General features: G+C 45.6%; 1 protein-coding gene across 1 annotated transcript in view; it reads right to left on the reverse strand.

Moving 5' to 3' along the window:
- GALNT9 (polypeptide N-acetylgalactosaminyltransferase 9) overlaps nucleotides 1-5,398 on the reverse strand; it is a 313,952-nt gene extending 308,554 nt beyond the window's left edge. Inside the window, exon 1 of the mRNA XM_087754687.1 lies at nucleotides 5,206-5,398. The gene's annotated coding sequence lies outside the window, so the exon portion shown is untranslated. The remainder of the gene's footprint in view (nucleotides 1-5,205) is intronic.
- Nucleotides 5,399-6,000: the final 602 nt, after the last annotated feature.

Here is a 6,000-nt window from a genome sequence, read left to right on the forward strand (position 1 = left end):
CCAGAGTGATTCAATTGCATTCCAAGATTACTGCTGTTTATTTACACCTTTCCTGATGATCCTGCAATTTTAAATGGAAAAGCTTCCATTTGCTACTCCTCACCCACTAATCCTTCCATCATCAGTTTGACAGTCTGGTATCTCTCAGATGGTGGAAGTCACAGGTTAGCTTCACTGTGACTGACAATGGGAAACTCAAACTCTTCCCAGCACACCTAATGAAAGGACAGAAAGGGCTTTTCAAGTGCTGAGTTTGTTTTCTGCCTGCAGGATCATCTGTAACCAGACTTGTTAGCCCTGATTCAGACTTGATGGGTCCTAAGGAAGACGCCAGAGTCTCTTCCAAACTCACCCTTTGCATTTATCGGCAAATTTCCTTATCTACTAGTCATGTTTTGGCTCTTAAGTTTATTAGACTCCCTCCTTCAAATTCAGCTTATTCTTTCCCTGACAAATGCAATCATTGCATTGACTACAAGTCTTGCGTTCACCATCCTCCTGCATTCCCATAAACAGATGCTACGTGTCCTGCCATGATGTCTCAAGCAAGAGCTTGGTAAAGTAAGCCCAGGCGCGTTCTCTACCCACCTCCTAAGTCATGGCTCCTGTTCTCAGCCTCCCCAGTTCTGTTGCCATTTCATAAACCAGAGCTCCCAGACCACAGCACATCTTTGCTCATCTTGCCTCTAAACCACCCACTTGGGTTTCCTCTTCTGTCTCATCTGCCTCTCTAGAATTTTTTGTCTAGACACATTATTAGACGTTCTTTACAACCACACACACTAAACTAAGCTTATATCCCTCGTTCTTGGTGCCATGGGCTGCAGGCAAAGCAAATGCCACTGTCAGGGAATGCAGGCAAGTCCCATGTGTCCAGCAAGGCATAGTTGCGACAACAGAAATCAACCACTTGCGCCCAGCAGGCACTACCTAAAATAGTCCAATTGCTTACATTTTTTTTTCCCTGGGTACACTCAGGCTCAGGGAAGCAGTTCCAGGTTACCCCTCATTAGGCAGATGTTCTTTAAATGATTTATGCTTCTATCGAGCTTGATATCCCCACAGAAGATTGTTAGTGAAAAGCTCTGTGTAATCATTTATAGTGGGATTTATGATGTTTAACTTAGGAACTCTCTGCAGGCCCTCTAACAGGATGAAGGTGGGATGTGGGCAGTAAAAGGTCAGTCCCAAAGGAAGCCAAATACGATGCTAAGAGGAAACTAGAACAGGGCTCTAAAGGGCTTTGTGTGCATTAGAGGGGAAGCAGCAGAGACTTCAGCCATCCCTGCCAAAGGCATGCACATGCAAGGAACAGAGGAACCAAGCAAAACCTTGCCTCAAATTGTCAAGGCTGGTGGTAAATGTGGTTTTTGACTGTTTTTCAGCTTAAGCTTGCCTTCATTTCTTTCTCTGTTTATATTATTTAAGTTGCCTCAATTACAGTCCTGTATTAAGCAAGCAGCCAGTCATGCAAATGTTTTTTGGTTTGGGAGGATTTTTTTGTTTTGTTTTTTTAATGTTGTTAATTTATTTTCAGGCCAAAAAAAACCCATCCAAGCTAGAAAACCACTAAAATGCGGGTTAAATAGCAAGTAAGGAATTGCACCAGACTTTGGTCCCCTCTTGCAGCACCAGCAGACTCAGGGGGGAAAAGCTGTTAAAGTCATTTCAGGGACATCTGCAAACCACCAGGACACTCTGGAATCAAATTTCAAGTTTTAGTCATCTTTGTACTTCCCTGTTTCTTCCAGAACTGGGAGGTAAAGTGCTAGAATACACCCAAAAGGCCAGAAACACCACAAGAAAAGCTCGGTAACTCCAGAAGCAGGAATTATGGGCAGGCTCCTGGGAACATTCTGAGTTTTCCTGCTCCGTGGTGCAGCCCCCTCAATGCTTGGATAATTCAGGTGTTCGCATTTTACCTACCCAGGCTGACCTGAACCACCTGGAAGTGCCTGCTCCTGCAGTCCAGGAATCTCACATTTATTATTCCAAGGTGTTTTAATCGTCTTTTTGCCATATTTCTGACCTAATTACTACCCAGTTCTGGCCCAGTGCATGGTGAGACCAGCAGTTTACCATCATAGACAGCATCACTGGACAGGCTGGGAACATGTACTAAATAAAACTGAATTACAGTTCATCTAAGGAAAGAGCGTTGTCCTGGAGTACCTTGGGGAGGGAAGAAGCAGCCCTGCATTCTCCTCCCCAACATACCCGCAGAGATTCTGCACTGCTCCGCTGAGCTCCGTTATCTGCTTTCTGTCTCAGTTTCTTCACCTGTAAGATGCGGTTTTGTTTAAAAACATGTTTCCAGAGCATGCTGTGAATGCTCCTGGGGTAGCAGCTCTCACAAGACTAAGCGGTTTACAAATCTCATACTGGTTTTATGCAAAGTAGCCAAGAGATATGGTTCTTACAGTTCATCACACAGTAAGGGATGCTTTCTACCCTGCAGAGGCTGCAGGCAAGATAGCCCAGGCAGCCCCACAGCAGTGGGAGGCAACAGCAGATAAGCGAGCGGCAGCTCCAGCCAGGCCACAGCCTGCTCAGCGCCTTCCCTCAGCGCCCACAGCACAGGCTCTGCCGTCAGGGCAGATCATTAACGGGGCTACAGTGGGAAACCTGGCTTTTCCACAAAGTCTACAAATACCCTGAGAAAAGCCTTGCTGCTTCCTTCCCACCCACTTCTCCCCTAGGCTGGAAAAATCCCACCCTCGCTCCTACGCAGCACAGAGCAGGGTTTTGACAGTTCCTGGAAAAAAATGTTTTAACCGCGCACTTGCACCTGCAGCACCTGGCCCTGCGTGGCACCGAATTCAGAATTAAGTAGCACAGCCATTGTAAAAATGAGTTACAGCAAAAGCTCCTTCATCTCAGTCATCACAAGGGCTATATCCCACTTCTGTTTTGGTACCAGATGGCTCAAGGTCTATTTTTCAACAAGTGCTGTCTGCTGTACTTGCTGACACAAAGCCCTTTGAGTTACAAGCCAAATCTCTTCCCTTAATATCTTTTTCATCCTTTTTTTCTCCCCTTTTTGAGCTCACAAGTATGTCTTTTCTTAAGAAAAAAATCTATTATTCTTCAAAGGCCCAGTTGTGTCCTTCATTTACCGAAGTAGTCAAAGAACATTATGCGTCATTTGTCACCATGGAAACCACAAATAGACCTTCAGGGTTTTGGAGAGGTGATATTATTTTGGAGAGGCCATGTAGGGTTCTCTGACAGAAAATAATAGGGATGGCAAATCAAGGAGACCTTTTATACGGACTGTGTGAAATGCAAAGGGTATCAAACATCATTTCTCTGCCACCGAAGACTACTCCAGGCAGCAGTTTAATATGGTATACTCTGACAGCTGAGCCCAAATGGAAAATTAATGAGGCAGCATGATATATGAGTCTTTTTAAATCTCATAACCAGCCTCCTTTATAGAATAAAAATGGCCAAATCAGTTTAATATTAGTGGAGAGGTTCTCTGTGTGTCTTTCTTCAGAGCCTTGTCAGCACAGTGCTGAAGAGACAGTTTTGGTTTATTGACTGTGTAAGTCTAGCTGTTTTCAAGTTTCAGATTGTCTAAATCAAAATAATTCCGAGCTTTATTGGTTTATCAGAATACAGCAAAGATATGAAAGTCTAAGGAACACCTGGGATCTCGGAGGCACCGTGTCCTGCCCTTCGGGACCAGCAGCACGGAGCGCTGCCCAAGAGGAGCCCTGGCTGCCCCGCGCCGGCGGCCTGGGACAGCAGCCCCTTCTCTGCCTCCTGCCAGCATGGCTTTCCCAATCCCACCCACCGGAATGCTGACACTTGTCATTTCTGACATTTTAAGGCATGCATAAAAAGAGGGACTTCTCCACAGTGACAGTGCTAGCTGCTATGAGAAAATAGCAATGCAGCCCAGGAAAAGCCCCCAAATTGAATGTAACCCCCACTAGGTTCAGTCCATGCCCATGCAGATGGCTCCTCTCCAAGATACTAGTGTGGAAAAGAGCCAACCTCATCCATTTAAAGCACGAACTCTCAGCCTGGATACGTGATGCCTACCCCTGCCGCTCCATCTTGGATGGAGTTCTTCACGCTCTGGAAATCAGGTAATTCCCTCCTCTACCAGCGCTTCCGACTCGCGCAGCCCTGCGGGCCCTACCTGCGCTGCAGGTCCGAGACCTCTCTCATCTTTTTTGTTAAGAACCAAACCAAGCCATTCAGTATCAGATACATTTTAAGAGCTCAGCCTAGCACTAGCCTATCAAAATGCTTTGAGCATTGCATTTGATAAGACTTATTCTTTTGCAAGCAAAACTCTTAATTACATAAATAACTAAACCCGTGCAATTCCCACATCAGAAGACTTTTCTATAGGCATGCTAACAAATATATTCTCATAGCAAACATATTCGAGGGCCAAGCTAAAGACCCACAGAGGCGAGAGCAGAAGCAACTACAGAGCTTACACAAAAAGCTGTCGTATCCTGCCTGGTGTGGGATGAATTCTACACCTACAGGGCAGCCTGACGCTTCAAAGGTTGCTGCTACTCTGAATTAGAACAAAAACTCAAGTCATTCTGCAGAACAGAAGTTTCAAAATGCTTCTGTTTAGAAACAAGCAACCACTTTACTGAAGCATTGGGGGAAAAAAAGAAAGCTCAAACAAAACAAAGGAGTCAAAACAAACATTCCTTTCCAAACTTTCCTGCCAAAACATCTTTGAAATAGACACCTTCCTGCAAAACATTTCAACCTCAGCAGAAAAAGAGCTTCCTTTGGAAAACTGCTTTATAAAAGAGACTAACTCTGCTAACTTCCCCCATGGAATGGTTATAAGCAGATCCATAACATGCAATCACCCACTGTGGTTCAAAAGTTGTGGCTTCCCTATCATCCCCCAGCTGGAGCAGTACAATTATCTGGGCACCTTCAGCATCCAAGCCTCCAATAAAACACAGTGCTCTAAAGCCTGGAACTTCATAACATTCAAGCAGAGGGATCAGCAGAAGTTAGACAAACAGCACTTTGCTAAAATTAAACCCTCAAGAATAAAAAAAAAAAAAAAGCATTCAACATGCAGCAACAGAGAGAAATTGCTGTAGACTTCATTTTAGCTTCCCACCTTGTCAAGACACCCCCAGCCCCTTTGAAATACTACATTGGCCAAGGTTTAAAACACAGCGATGGCAGCTCGCCTCTTACGTTACAACTTACCCAGCTCTGGTAGGGCTGTCCTTCTCTTACAAGGAACCACGCTGCAAACAGACTTCGAGGAGCAGGAGGAATGGGGGCTTTCGCTGTCTCACCTGCACCCCTTCACCCCACGCAGCTCCAACGCAGAGATCGAGCTGTTGTCCAGAGTTCCACCCCGCTGAGCTCCCTAACCAGAGGGGCCCAGGCAAGCACGTGCCAGGGCAGCAGCACCAAGCAAGAGGCAAAGGCTGGATCCCCTAAATAGCTGTCGGGCCACTGGGGAAGGAATTGGATGAAGCTGTGTGGAAAGGGGTGGGGATTCAAAGATGCCCCATTTCCTATATTTAAGAAGGATGATGAGGGTGAAACAGGGATATCAAAGTAAAAAACACAACTTTTCATCATTTCCCTCATTCCCCAGCCCTTTTTAGACAGTGAATGTTTTATCTTTCAATAATGCTAAAAGCTTATACTGAAGTTAGTGTTTGATGCAAAACAGATTGAACCTAGCTCCTCCAGTGCTTTGTGGAACCCCCTGCACCTGTGCAGAGCAGAGGTGATTTCCACCTTCGCACAGGCAGTTTTCTGTCCTCGTTAAGGACATGGCCATGTGGCTGGGTGCTGTGAAGCTGCCCAAGTGGTGTGTGGAAATAGAGACATCCAGCAGCACAGCAGAGAGAGAGGAATGCTAATGAGAGGGTAGGGCTGCTGCTGCACTAACGCTCCAGGTATCAGAAACATTGGGATGCTTGGGATATGAATTCCTGCATCTTTCCTGTGAGTTTAAATGAAGACCTTGATTAGTTTCATCTCTCT

Source organism: Nipponia nippon, unplaced genomic scaffold, assembly GCF_047370975.1.
Source record: "Nipponia nippon isolate SJK-2023a ecotype South Korea unplaced genomic scaffold, ASM4737097v1 scaffold_18, whole genome shotgun sequence".
In the NCBI taxonomy this organism is placed as follows: Eukaryota; Metazoa; Chordata; class Aves; order Pelecaniformes; family Threskiornithidae; genus Nipponia; species Nipponia nippon.